General features: G+C 59.4%; 1 non-coding gene across 1 annotated transcript; it reads right to left on the bottom strand.

The window, feature by feature from the left end:
- Window positions 1-2,921: 2,921 nt before the first annotated feature.
- LOC131862657 (5S ribosomal RNA) lies at window positions 2,922-3,040 on the bottom strand. The gene has a single exon (XR_009361595.1). It is a non-coding gene; the product is annotated as a 5S ribosomal RNA (ribosomal RNA).
- Between the last annotated feature and the right edge of the window lie 11,960 nt (window positions 3,041-15,000).

Below are 15,000 nucleotides of genomic sequence, written 5' to 3'. Positions count from 1 at the left end.
CGAGGCCCGGTTGCCACCCTGGCGCGCACGAAGTCGGAAGTAGGGTTAATTGCCCGGGTGCGCACCTTTGCCAGGGTGGGCACCTTACCTGGGCTGCGCACCAGGGCGGGCTCAAGATGGCACGCGCGTTCCGTTTTTTTCACTATCTTTCAAAACGGAAATTTTAAAATCTCCTTTTTTTTTTGCCTTTTCTGGAAATTAGTGAAGGCAGCGCATCAAAGGTGCGCACCTCGCTGCCCACCTTGGTGTGCTCTGAGGTGCGCACCCGGGAGCGCTACGAAGTGTGCTCCAAGGTGCGGCGTGCACGTTGTCGGAGCCCGGTTTGCCCCGGGTGCGCACCTCGCCTGCACCTTGGCCGGGGTGGGCACCTTGGCTGGGTTTGCCCAGGGTGCGCTCCGAAGCGGGGTTACTGGAGCGCCCCCTCTTTTTTTGTCAGAGCGTTTGGTGGGGTTTCTCGCATTGGCTCTTCCCAGGCCCGGTTGTTGGGTGCGCTCCCACCCTGGCGCGCGCGAAGTTGGAAGTTGGGTTAATTGCCCGGGCGCGCACCTTCGCCAGGGTGGGCACCTTGGTGCGCACACCTTGGCTGGGCTGCGCACCAGGGCGGGCTCAAGATGGCACCAGCATTCCCTTTTTCTCACTATCTTTCAAAACGGAAATTTTAAAATCTCGTTTTTTTTTTGCCTTTTATGGAAATTAGTGAAGGCATCGCATCAAAGGTGCGCACCTCGCTGCCCACCTTGGTGTGCTCCGAGGTGCCCACCACGGTGCGCAACGCCGGTGCGAACCCGGGAGCGCCCCGATGTGTGCTCCAAGGTGCGGCGTGCACGAAGTCGGACCCCGGTTTGCCCCGGGTGCGCACCTCGCGTGCACCTTGGTGCGCACACCTTGGCTGGGTTGCGCGGCCTGGTGGGCACCATGGTGCGCACCAAGGAGCGCTCCGAAGTGTGCTCCAAGGTGCGGCGTGCACGAAGTCGGAGCCCGGTTTGCCCCGGGTACGCACCTCGCGTGCACCTTCGCCGGGGTGGGCACCTCGGCTGGGTTGCGCGCCCTGGTGCGCACCAAGGAGCGCTCCGAAGTGTGCTCCAAGGTGCGGCGTGCACGAAGTCGGAGCCCGGTTTGCCCCGGGTGCGCACCTTCGCCGCGGTGCGCACCATGGCGTGCACGAAGTCGGAGCCCGGTTTGCCCCGGGTGCGCACCTCGCGTGCACCTTCGGCGGGGTTGCGCGCCCTGGTGGGCACCATGGTGCGCACCAAGGAGCGCTCCGAAGTGTGCTCCAAGGTGCGGCGTGCACGAAGTCGGAGCCCGGTTTGCCCCGGGTGCGCACCTCGCGTGCACCTTCGGCGGGGTTGCGCGCCCTGGTGGGCACCATGGTGCGCACCAAGGAGCGCTCCGAAGTGTGCTCCAAGGTGCGGCGTGCACGAAGTCGGAGCCCGGTTTGCCCCGGGTGCGCACCTCGCGTGCACCTTCGCCGCGGTGGGCACCATGGCGTGCACGAAGTCGGAGCCCGGTTTGCCCCGGGTGCGCACCTCGCGTGCACCTTCGCCGGGGTGGGCACCTCGGCTGGGTTGCGCGCCCTGGTGCGCACCAAGGAGCGCTCCGAAGTGTGCTCCAAGGTGCGGCGTGCACGAAGTCGGAGCCCGGTTTGCCCCGGGTGCGCACCTCGCGTGCACCTTCGCCAGGGTGGGCACCTCGGTGCGCACACCTTCTCAATGTTTTCTTGCCTTTTCTGGAAATTGGTGAAGGCAGCGCATCAAAGGTGCGCACCTCGGTGTGCTCCGAGGTGCGAACCCGAGAGCGCTCCGAGGTGCCCACGAAGTCGAAAGTCGGGTTAATTGCATTGTTTTCCCCGGGTGCGCTCCGAGGTGCGCAACATCGGCGCGCACCAAGGAGGGCTCCGAAGTGTGCTCCAAGGTGCGCACGATGGCGTGCACCTCTGGTGCGCACGATTCGGAGCTCGGTTTGACCGGGGTGCGCACACCTTGGCTGGGTTGCGCACCTTTTGTGCGCTCCAAGGTGCGCACGAAGTCGGAGCTCGGTTTGCCCCGGGTGCGCACCTTCGCCAGGGTGCGCACCTTGATGCGCACGCCTTGGCTGGGCTGCGCACCTTGGTGGGCGCCATGGTGCGCACCTTTCGTGCGCTCCAAGGTGCGCACGAAGTCGGAGCTCGGTTTGCCCCGGGTGCGCACCTTGGTGGGCGCCATGGTGCACTCCGAGGTGCCCAAGATTGGTGCGCACCAAGGAGCGCTCCGAAGTGCGCTCCAAGGTGCGCGCGAAGTCGAAAGTTGGGTTAATTGTCCGGTTTGCCTCGGGTGCGCACCTTGCGTGCACCTTCGCCAGGGTGGGCGCCTTGGTGCGCACACCTTGGCTGGGCTGCGCACACCTTGGCACCCGCGTTTCCTTCATTTTAAATTTTTTTTTTTTACAATCTCTCAAGTGGGAAATTCTATAATCTCAACTTTTTTTGCCTTTTCAGGAAACTTTTGAATGGAGCGCATCATTGGTGCGCTCCGAAGTGTGCTCCAAAGCTCTCTCCAGCTGCGTGCACCTGCCCCGGCCGCGCACCCGGCCCCGCCCAGCTTCGCTCACCTGTCCCGGGCGTCTGGTGCGGAACCTTAGAGTAAGAAACATCACCGTGCACCTTGGCCAACGTGCGCGACTCGACCGAGCGCGCACTGGCCGAGGTGCACACCGATTTCACCTGGGTGCGCGCGCAGCACCTCGGGCGCACCGGGGTGCGCGCACAACGCCCGGGTTGCACCGTGGCCTGTGTGCTCGGGGCGCCTCGGGTGCGCGCTCGGTGTCGCCCCCGCGCGCGCGGTAGTGCGGGCAGCGCACCCCGGCCCGGCCCGGCCCCGACGAGAACGCAAACGGGCAAAAGGTTTATTCAAATAGCATTGCGACGCCCGGCGAAAAACTAAAAAAGGGTGCAACACCGGGACTTCCCGGGAGGTCACCCATCCCAGTACTACTCCGGCCCAAGCGCGCTTAACTGCGGAGTTCTGATGGGATCCGGTGCACTAACGCTGGTATGATCGCACCCGTTATGAGCTTGTCGCAGTGTGTACTTAGCAAACCGCGACCCACGTGCGAATCCACCCCGGCCACCCACCCCCGTCGAGGTGCACACCCTCCCTCGCGAAGTGCGCCCCGTTCGCCAAGTGTGAGCCCTGCCCGGGTGCGCGCACCTTGCTAGGGCGTCGGGTGTGCACCCGGCCCGGCCTACGTGCGTGCACCTGGAGGGGGCGTCGTGTGCGTGCAGTGTCCCGTCTGCAACGCGGTGCCCACACACCACCTCGGGCGCAACGACCTGCGCTCACATGTGGGCCGAGTGCACCTTGGTGCATGTTCGGGGCGCCTCGGGTGCACGCTCGATCTTGCCCTGGTGCACCAAGGCGCTCGGTTTGCCCCGGGTGCGCACTTGGTGCAAGGTGGGCACCCAAAATAGGGATCAAGCACCAAAACACAAGTTTCGGGATGCAAAATGGGACCCAAGGACCACAAATGCGTTCCAAGACCCATGATGGGTCCACGAGAACAAAAATGTGTTCCGAGACTTAATAAACAAATATTGGGTTTTAGGAGAAGAAACATGCTCTGATGCCCAAAACGAGAATCGACCCCGAAAAGGCCACAGGCCAAAAGTGGGATGCGAGACAAAAAAAAATGGGACCCGAGGACCAAAATTGGGTTCCCAGGTCGAAGACAGGGCAACCGGACAAGAAACGACCTCTAAGGCTCGAAATGAGTCCCGACGACTAAAACTTGACAAGAAGCACCCATCAGGCACCCAACTCGACACCCATGGGATGCCGACCCACCCGGGCTTCCACCTAGCACACCTTGGCACCCACCCACCCTCGCACCCAACCTCGCACCCAACTTAGCACCTTTGAACCCACATTGGCACTCACCCTGACCCTGGCACCTTGGAACCCACATTGGCACTCACCTTGACCCTGGCACCCACCTTTGCACTCACCTTGGGACCCACCCTGGCTCCCACCTCGGCACCCACCCAGACACCCACCTTGGTTCCTTGGCACCCACCTTGGATCCTTGGCACCCACCCCGACACCCACCTTGGCACGCAACTTGGCTACTTGCCACCCACCTTGGCTCCTTGACGCCCACCCCGACAACCACCCCGTGACCTACCCTGGCTAGGGTTGGTGCACACCCACCCTGGTGCCCACCTTGGCACCCACCCTATGACCCACCTTGGCACGCACCTTAGTACCCACCCCGTTACCCACCCTAGGACCCACCCCGTGACCCACCTTGGCCAGGGTGGGTGCACCCACCCTGGTGCCCACCTTGGCACCCACCCATCCTAGCACCCAGCCTGTGACCGGGCTTGGAACCCAACCTTGCACCCGCACCCGTCTTGGCCAGTGTGGGTGCGCACCCATCCTGGCACCCACGTTGTGACACACCCTTTAACCCACGCACCCTAGCACCCACGTTGGCACCCACCTTGGAACCCAACCTAGCAACTTGGCACCCACCCCGTGACCCACCTTGGCATCCACCATAGCAGTCGCCGACTTGGCACCCACCTCGGCACCCACCTTGACACTTGTGGACCCACCTTGCCACTCACCCTAGCATCGACCCATCCTAGCACCCACCCTGGCACCTTTGCACCCTAGCACTCACCCATCCTAGCACCTAACCTGTGACCCACCTTGACACTCACCCTCGCACCCACCTTGGAACCCAACCTAGCACCCACCCACCCTGACACCAACCCTAGCACCTACCCACCCTTGCACCCACCCTGTGACCCATCTTGGCACCCACCCATCCTACCACTCAACCTATCACCCACCTTCTCACCCACCTTGGCATCCACCTTAGCACCCACCCACACTGGCACCTTGGCACCCACCTCGGGCAAGGTGGGTGCACACCCACCCTGGCACCCAATTTAGAACCCACCGAGCATGTTACCCACCTTGGCACCCACATTGCAGCCCACCCTAGTACCCACCCTATGACCCACATTGGCATCCACACCCTAGCACCCAGGCACCTCGACACCCGCCTTGACACCCACCCTAGCACTGAACCTGTGACCCACCTTGGAACTCACCCTAGAACCCACCCACCCTGTGAACCACCTTGGCATCCACCTTAGCACCCACCCACCTTGGCACCCACTCTAGCACTCACCCATCCTAACACCCAACTTGTTACCCACCTTGGCACCCGCCCTCGCGTCCACCTTGAAACCCACCCTAGCACCCACCCACGCAGGAGCCCACCTTGGCACCCAACCTAACACCCACGCATCCTGGCACCCAACTTGTGACCCACCTTGGAACCCACCCTAGTACCCACCTTTGAACCCACTATATCACCAACCCACCTTGGCACCCACCCTATGACCCTCTTTGGAATCCACCCTAGCACGCACCCACCCTGGCACCCACCATGGAGCGCACCCTAGCACCCACCCACCTCGGCACGCACCTCAACACCCACCTTGGTGTGCGCACTGCGCCAACCTCTCAAAGACCCTATGTGGTGCGCTCCAAAGTGTACACCTTTGGTGCGCTCCAAGGTGCGCACCTTTGGTGCACACCGAGGTGCACACCAAAGTGTGCACCGAGGTGAGCACCAAAGTGCACTCCAGGGTGCACACCAAGGCGTGCACCTTTGGTGCGGTCAATGCAAACGAATTCGGAAGTTGGGGTCGATGTCCTAATCGCTGCTGCAGACTACACGTATGAGAATCGGACAAATAGCTTTATATAGGGGAGGTGTTGCGTTTGATGGGTCGACTCCCCTGGTTGTGTGCACTGCACCAACTTCAAAGACCCTGTCTTGTTTAAGAAGTCAAAAGTTGGGGTGGATGTCCTAATCATTGCTGCAGTCTACGCATGTATGAGAATCAGACAAATAGCTTATATAGGGGAGGTGTTGCATTCGGTGGGTTGACTCCCCTGGTTGTGCGCACTGCGCCAACCTCAAAGACCCCGCATAGCAGAAGAAGTCGGAAGTCGGATTTTGGTGAGCACCAAGGCGTGCACCTTTGGTGCGGTCAACGCAGACGAATTCAGAAGTTGGGGTGGATGTCCTAATCGTTGTTGCAGGCTACACATGTATGAGAATCAGACAAATAGCTTATATAGGGGAGGTGTTGGGTTTGATGGGTCAACTCCCTTGGTTGTGCGCATTACGCCAACCTCAAAGACCTTGTTTTCGTTAAGAAGTCAAAAGTTGGGGTCAATGTCCTAATGGCTCCTGCAGGCTACACATGTATGAGAATCGGACAAATAGCTTATATAGGGGAGGTGTTGGGTTTGATGGGTCGACTCCCCTGGTTGTGCGCATTACGTCAACCTCAAAGACCTTGTTTTCGTTAAGAAGTCAAAAGTTGGGGTCGATGTCCTAATTGCTCCTGTAGACTACACATGTATGAGAATCAGACAAATAGCTTATATAGGGGAGGTGTTGGGTTTGATGGGTTGACTCCCCTAGTTGTTCGCATTACACCAACCTCAAAGACCTTGTTTTCGTTTAGAAGCCGAAAGTTGGGGTCGATGTCCTAATTGCTCCTGCAGGCTACGCATGTATGAGAATCAGACAAATAGCTTATATAGGGGAGGTGTTGGGTTTGATGGGTCGACTCCCCTGGTTGTGCGCATTGCGCCAACCTCAAAGACCCTGCATTGCGGATGAAGTCGAAAGTCAGAGTTTGGTGTGCTACAAGGTGTGGTCGAAGGTGCTCACCTAGGTGTGCACCTTTGGAGCACAGGAAAAGTGCCCTCCAAAAGTGCGCACCTTTGGAGTGCACAAAAGTGCCCTCCAAAAGTGCGCACCTTTGGAGCGCAGAAAAGTGCCCTCCAAAAAGTGCCCTCCAAAAGTGCGCACCTTTGGAGCGCAGAAAAGTGCCCTCCAAAAAGTGCCCTCCAAAAGTGCGCACCTTTGGAGCGCAGAAAAGTGCCCTCCAAAAAGTGCCCTCCAAAAGTGCGCACCTTTGGAGCGCAGAAAAGTGCCCTCCAAAAGTGCGCACCTTTGGAGCGCAGAAAAGTGCCCTCCAAAAAGTGCCCTCCAAAAGTGCGCACCTTTGGAGCGCAGAAAAGTGCCCTCCAAAAAGTGCCCTCCAAAAGTGCGCACCTTTGGAGCGCAGAAAAGTGCCCTCCAAAAAGTGCCCTCCAAAAGTGCGCACCTTTGGAGCGCAGAAAAGTGCCCTCCAAAAAGTGCCCTCCAAAAGTGCGCACCTTTGGAGCGCAGAAAAGTGCCCTCCAAAAAGTGCCCTCCAAAAGTGCGCACCTTTGGAGCGCAGAAAAGTGCCCTCCAAAAGTGCGCACCTTTGGAGCGCAGAAAAGTGCCCTCCAAAAGTGCGCACTTTTGGTGCGCACCAAGGCGCTGGTTCGGTCGTTGCAGGCGAGTTCGGAAGTTGGGGTCGATGTCCTGAGCGGAGGTGCAAACTACACAGGTGTCGGAATCGGACAAATAGCTTATATAGGGGAGGTGTATGCTTCGATGGGTCGACTCCCCAGGTTGAGCGCACCGCGCCAACCTCAAAGACCCTACGGTATGGATGAAGTCGGAAGTTGGGTCCGATGACCAATTCGATTAGTAGGTATGCTCATGAGGTCGGAATTTGGGTCCGATGACCTGCCATGTGCAGGAAGGCGAATGTTGACACTGTGCGTTGCAAGGTGCACACCAAGGCGCTGGTGCGGTCTTTTTAGTCGAGTTCGGAAGTTGGGGTCGATGTCCTGATCGGAGGTGCAAGCTACACAGGTGTGGGAATCGGACAAATAGCTTATATAGGGGAGGTGTATGCTTCGTTGGGTCGACTCCCCGGGTTGAGCGCACCGCGCCAACCTCAAAGACCCTACGGTATGGATGAAGTCGGAAGTTGGGTCCGATGACCGATTCGATATGTAGGCATACTCGCGAGGTCGGAATTTGGGTCCGATGACCTGCCACGTGCAGGAAGGCGAATGTTGGCACTGTGCGTTGCAAGGTGCGCACCAAGGCGCTGGTTCGGTCGTTGGAGGCGAGTTCGGAAGTTGGGGTCGATGTCTTGATCGGAGGTGCAAACTACACAGGTGTGGGAATCGGACAAATAGCTTATATAGGGGAGGTGTATGCTTCGTTGGGTCGACTCCCCGGGTTGAGCGCACCGCGCCAACCTCAAAGACCCTACGGTATGGATGAAGTCGGAAGTTGGGTCCGATGACCGATTCGATATGTAGGCATACTCGCGAGGTCGGAATTTGGGTCCGATGACCTGCCATGTGCAGGAAGGCGAATGTTGGGACTGTGCGTCGCAAGGTGCGCACCAAGGCGCTGGTGCCGTCGTTGCAGTCGAGTTCGGAAGTTGGGGTCGATGTCCTGGTCAGAGGTGCAAACTACACAGGTGTGGGAATCGGACAAATAGCTTATATAGGGGAGGTGTATGCTTCGATGGGTCGACTCCCTGGGTTGAGCGCACCGCGCCAACCTCAAAGACCCTACAGTATGGATGAAGTCGGAAGTTGGGTCCGATGACCGATTCGATACGTAGGCATATTGGCGAGGTCTGAATTTGTGTCCGATGACCTGCCATGCGCAGGAAGGCGGAATTTGGGTCCGATGACCGAGTTGATGGCGTGCCATGCGCAGAAAGGCGGAATTTGGGTCCGATGACCGAGTTGATGTTGATGGCCCGCCATGCACAGGAAGGCGGAATTTGGGTCCGATGACCGATTTGAAGGCGTGCCATACGCAAAAAGGCGGAGTTTGGGTCCGATGACCGAGTTGATATTGATGGCCCGCCATGCGCAGGAAGGCGGAATTTGGGTCCGATGACCTGACATACGCATGGAGTCCGACTCGGGGGCCGATGTTCGATTCGATGACTTGCATTGTGGGTAAAGTCGGAAGTTGTGGTCTTTGACCCGATTCGATGACCAGACTTCGGCTGCTTGAGAATCGGACAAATAACTTATATAGGGGAGGTAGTGTTCTCGAGCATCCTCCCCCCGTGCCCGTTTATGTCGATTGATGCTGGTGCTCGACTGGTTGGAGCGCTCGGATGCAAAAATCTTGCACCAGGATTTATCGATTGTGATGGACACGGCAAGTCTCCTGATTGCTATGCAGGAGCTCATCGTGAATCTCTATGCGGCCTTGGTATGGACTCGACCTGCGGAATGGTTCGGCAATGGTAGTCGCTCCAACACGTCCTTGCAATGGCCACAGAGGTGATTCGACTAGAGCTCCAGTCTAGCTTTTGGGTTGCTTGGCGGACTGGTATAGCCGCGATCGAGTTCCGGCCATGAACGTTTTAGATAGCTCTTGGGCTTTCTGGGACGGAAGTCGGAAGTTTGGGCTGTTGTCCGATTTGATGACCATTCTTCGGATGTGTGAGAATCGGACAAATAACTTATATAGGGGACTGTGTTGTCTCACGCAGCCCCCTCCGTGCCCCTCTATCTCGACCGATGTTGGTGCTTGAAAGGGTTGGGATCGCTCGGATTTATAAACGTGCACCACCATTTGTCGAGTGTGAGGGACGCGGCAGGTCTCCTAAATGCTATGCGGGCGCTCTCTGAGAATCTCTATCCGGCCTCGACACAGACTAGTCTTGCTGAATGGTTTGGCACTGGTAGTCGATCCAACACGTCGTTGTTGTGGCCGCCTAGGCGATTCGATTCGAGCCCCCGTCTAGCTTTTGGGTTGCTTGGCGGATTTTGCCCTATCCGCAAGTGAGCTCGGTCCCTAAACGTTCGAGAAACCCGATTGCTATGCGCCGACTCTCTTTCTTGCGAGCCTCCATCTAGCTTTTGGGTCTCTACGGAACGGAAGTCGGAATCTGGGACCGTTGTTTGATTCGACGAGGCAGACTACGGTTGTGCGAGAATCGGACAAATAACTTATATAGGGGAGGTGTTGACTGGAGCATTCTCCCCCGTGCCCCTCTAACTCGACCAATGCTGGCGCTCGAACGGTGGTAGCGCTCGGATTTTCATTGAGCGCCAGCATTGGTCGATTTAGAGGGGCATGCGAGATTCCCGAATGCTATGCGAGGGCTCTAACGGAAATGTCTATTGGTTTCGGTATGGATGCAATTGCGAGTGGTTCGGCAAAGGTAGTCGTTCCGATGCGTCCATGTCGTGGCCAAATCGATAATTCGATTTGAGCCCTCGTATAGCATTTGGGTCTCTCGATGTGATTCCGCATTCCAGTCCCTTTGGGCACTGCTTGAGCCGCATCCCAGGGGGTTCCCTTCCCAATAATCTGCCTCGCAACCCGATTGCTATGCGGTGAGGCTCCTCGGCCGCCTCGGAACTATCTGTGTATCAGACGCATCGCGGGATAAGGGGTTGGCAACGGTAGTCGCCCCAAGCGCGTCCGATGCTTGGACCATTCCGAGGCGGCCCTGAAGCCTCTTCCGTCTAGCCGTTGGGTCCTTCTCGCCGCATCCCTCGCCTCGCACCCCGATTGCTATGCGGTGAGGCTCCTCGGCCGCCTCGGAACTATCTGTGTATCGGACGCGTCGCGGGATAAGGGGTTGTCACTGGTAGTCGCCCCAAGCGCGTCCGATGCTTGGACCATTCCGAGGCGGCCCTGAAGCCTCTTCCGTCTAGCCGTTGGGTCCTTCTCGCCGCATCCCTCGCCTCGCACCCCGATTGCTATGCGGTGAGGCTCCTCGGCCGCCTCGGAACTATCTGTGTATCGGACGCGTCGCGGGATAAGGGGTTGTCATTGGTAGTCGCCCCAAGCGCGTCCGATGCTTGGACCATTCCGAGGCGGCCCTGAAGCCTCTTCCGTCTAGCCGTTGGGTCCTTCTCGCCGCATCCCTCGCCTCGCACCCCGATTGCTATGCGGTGAGGCTCCTCGGCCGCCTTGGAACTATCTGTGTATCGGACGCGTCGCGGGATAAGGGGTTGTCACTGGTAGTCGCCCCAAGCGCGTCCGATGCTTAGACCATTCCGAGGCGGACCCGAAGCCTCTTCCGTCTAGCCGTTGGGTCCTTCTCGCCGCATCCTTCGCCTCGCACCCCGATTGCTATGCGGTGAGGCTCCTCGGCCGCCTCGGAACTATCTGTGTATCGGACGCGTCGCGGGATAAGGGGTTGTCACTGGTAGTCGCCCCAAGCGCGTCCGATGCTTGGACCATTCCGAGGCGGACCCGAAGCCTCTTCCGTCTAGCCGTTGGGTCCTTCTCGCCGCATCCCTCGCCTCGCACCCCGATTGCTATGCGGTGAGGCTCCTCGGCCGCCTTGGAACTATCTGTGTATCGGACGCGTCGCGGGATAAGGGGTTGTCACTGGTAGTCGCCCCAAGCGCGTCCGATGCTTGGACCATTCCGAGGCGGACCCGAAGCCTCTTCCGTCTAGCCGTTGGGTCCTTCTCGCCGCATCCCTCGCCTCGCACCCCGATTGCTATGCGGTGAGGCTCCTCGGCCGCCTTGGAACTATCTGTGTATCGGACGCGTCGCGGGATAAGGGGTTGTCACTGGTAGTCGCCCCAAGCGCGTCCGATGCTTGGACCATTCCGAGGCGGACCCGAAGCCTCTTCCGTCTAGCCGTTGGGTCCTTCTCGCCGCATCCCTCGCCTCGCACCCCGATTGCTATGCGGTGAGGCTCCTCGGCCGCCTTGGAACTATCTGTGTATCGGACGCGTCGCGGGATAAGGGGTTGTCACTGGTAGTCGCCCCAAGCGCGTCCGATGCTTGGACCATTCCGAGGCGGCCCCGAAGCCTCTTCCGTGTAGCCGTTGGGTCCTTCTCGCCGCATCCCTCGCCTCGCACCCCGATTGCTATGCGGTGAGGCTCCTCGGCCGCCTTGGAACTATCTGTGTATCGGACGCATCGCGGGATAAGGGGTTGTCACTGGTAGTCGCCCCAAGCGCGTCCGATGCTTGGACCATTCCGAGGCGGCCCCGAAGCCTCTTCCGTGTAGCCGTTGGGTCCTTCTCGCCGCATCCCTCGCCTCGCACCCCGATTGCTATGCGGTGAGGCTCCTCGGCCGCCTTGGAACTATCTGTGTATCGGACGCGTCGCGGGATAAGGGGTTGTCACTGGTAGTCGCCCCAAGCGCGTCCGATGCTTGGACCATTCCGAGGCGGACCTGAAGCCTCTTCCCTCTAGCCGTTGGGGCTTTCTCGCCGCATCCCTCGCCTCGCACCCTGATTGCTATGCTGTGAGGCTCCTCGGCCGCCTTGGAACTATCTGTGTATCGGACGCATCGCGGGATAAGGGGTTGGCAGTGGTAGTCGCCCCAAGCGCATCCGATGCTTGGACCATTCCGAGGCGGCCCTGCAGCCTCTTCCGTCTAGCCGTTGGGGCCATCTCGCCGCATCCCCCACCTCGCACCACGATTGCTATGCGGTGAGGCTCCTTGGCCGCCTCGGAACTATCTGTGTATCGGACGCATCGCGGGATAAGGGGTTGTCACTGGTAGTCGCCCCAAGCGCGTCCGATGCTTGGACTATTCCGAGGCGGCCCTGCAGCCTCTTCCGTCTAGCCGTTGGGGCCATCTCGCTGCATCCCCCACCTCCTCGGCCGCCTCGGAACTATCTGTGTATCGGACGCATCGCGGGATAAGGGGTTGGCAGTGGTAGTCGCCCCAAGCGCGTCCGATGCTTGGACTATTCCGAGGCAGCCCTGCAGCCTCTTCCGTCTAGCCTTTGGGGCCATCTCGCCGCATCCCTCGCCTCGCACCCCGATTGCTATGCGGTGAGGCTCCTCGGCCGCCTGGGAACTATCTTCGTATCGGACGCATCGCGGGATAAGGGGTTGTCACTGGTAGTCGCCCCAAGCGCGTCCGATGCTTGGACTATTCCGAGGCGGCCCTGTGGCCTCTTCCGTCTAGCCGTTGGGGCCATCTCGCCGCATCCCCCACCTCGCACCCCGATTGCTATGCGGTGAGGCTCTTCGGCCGCCTTGGAACTATCTTCGTATCGGACGCATTGCGGGATAAGGGGTTGTCACTGGTAGTGGCCCCAAGCGCGTCCGATGCTTGGACTATTCCGAGGCGGCCCTGCAGCCTCTTCCGTCTAGCCGTTGGGGCCATCTCGCCGCATCCCCCACCTCGCACCCCGATTGCTATGCGGTGAGGCTCCTCGGCCGCCTTGGAACTATCTTCGTATCGGACGCATCGCGGGATAAGGGGTTGTCACTGGTAGTCGCCCCAAGCGCGTCCGATGCTTGGACTATTCCGACGCGGCCCTGTGGCCTCTTCCGTCTAGCCGTTGGGGCCATCTCGCCGCATCCCCCACCTCGCACCCCGATTGCTATGCGGTGAGGCTCCTCGGCCGCCTTGGAACCATCTTCGTATCGGACGCATCGCGGGATAGGGGGCTGTCACTGGTAGTCGCCCCAAGCGTGTCCGATGCTTGGACCATTCCTAGGCGGCCCTGAAGCCTCTTCCGTCTAGCCGTTGGGGCCTTCCCGCCCCATCCCTCGCCTCGCACCCCCGATTGCTATGCGGTGAGGCTCCTCGGCCGCCTTGGAACCATCTGTGTATCGGACGCATCGCGGGATAAGGGGTTGGCACTGGCAGTCGCCCCAAGCGCGTCCGATGCTTGGACCATTCCGAGGTGGCCCTGAAGCCTCTTCCGTCTAGCCGTTGGGGCCTTCCCGCCCCATCCCTCGCCTCGCACCCCGATTGATATGCGGTGAGGCTCCTCGGCCGCCTTGGAACTATCTGTGTATCGGACGCATCGCGGGATAAGGGGTTGGCACTGGTAGTCGTCCCAATCGCATCCGATGCTTGGACCATTCCGAGGCGGCCCTGCAGCCTCTTCCGTTTAGCCGTCGGGGCCTTCCCGCCGCATCCCTCGCCTCGCATCCCGATTCCTATGCGGTGAGTCTTCTCGGCCGCCGCGGAACTATACCTGTTATTGCTACTGCATCCTTCGGCTGGTAACCTCCTCTGCCGCCTTGGAACGTTCTCTTTGTCGGACGCGTCGCGGGATAAGGGGTTGGCACTGGTAGTCGCCCCAAGCGCGCCCGATGCATAGACCGCTCCGAGTCGACCTTGCTTTCAGCCTCTCACATGCATAGACCTCTCTGAGTCGACCCTGCAGCCTCTCACGTTTAGCCTTTGGAATCTCGCCTCACAACATGATTGCTATCCTTGATGCATCCCTTGCCTCGAGCCCTGATTGCTTTCTTGGCTGCATCCCTCCTCTCCTCACAGCCCGGTTGTCATCACTGCTTCATCCGTCGCTTCATGCATTCTGGCTGCTGGGCCCTTCCCACCGCACACCTCGATTGCTATCTCTTCTGCATCACACACCCCGATTGCTATCTCTGCTACATCCCTCGGCTCTCACTTCTGCATCCTTCGCCTCACACCTCGATTGCTATCAATGCTGCATCCGTAACCTCACACCCCGATTGCTATGCGGGGAGGCTCCTTGGCCGCCTTGGAAATTTCTGTGTGTCGGACGCACCGCGGGATAAGGGGTTGGCACTGGTAGTCGCCCCAAGTGCGCCCGATTCTTAGACCGCTTCGAGGTGACCTCGTAGCCTCTTTCGTCCAGGCTTCCTGCCTTCAACGCCCTTTTTACACCTCGATTGCTATGCGCGGGCTCGTTGGCGTCTATCACCTCTCTGCGAAGAGTGGCACGATGATTGTTGGGGTAAATCGTAGCAGTCCGATCTCTGGCCTTGGGCCATTGTGAGGGCTGATCGATTTCCTGTGCGCATCTCGTGTTCGCCCAGTAACAGACTCGACGACTTGTAATCGGTCTTGTTCCCGATTGTTCCTGGAGGTAGTCTTCGGAACTCTTGGATTTGACCTGTCACTCGAACTGTCCTCTTCCGAGGATGCTTGTGTGTGTGTGCTTGTGCCATTTCCTTGGCGGTATTAACGAGATATTAAAGAGCGGAGTGAGCGCCTCGCCCAGCTATGTTTGGGGCTCTCACTCCCTTACCCGGTGTGCGACCGCTTTGCACGTAGGTTGCGGAGCATCGCGACTCTTTCGATGTTTGGCGGTTGTCTTCCGGTGATGCGTTGGTCCCGAAGTGCACGTTACTAGCATTTCTGCC

The sequence above is a fragment of the Cryptomeria japonica genome, unplaced genomic scaffold (assembly GCF_030272615.1).
Source record: "Cryptomeria japonica unplaced genomic scaffold, Sugi_1.0 HiC_scaffold_50, whole genome shotgun sequence".
In the NCBI taxonomy this organism is placed as follows: Eukaryota; Viridiplantae; Streptophyta; class Pinopsida; order Cupressales; family Cupressaceae; genus Cryptomeria; species Cryptomeria japonica.
Note: the sequence above shows the minus strand (reverse complement) of the source record. Positions and strands in the feature narration are given on the sequence as shown.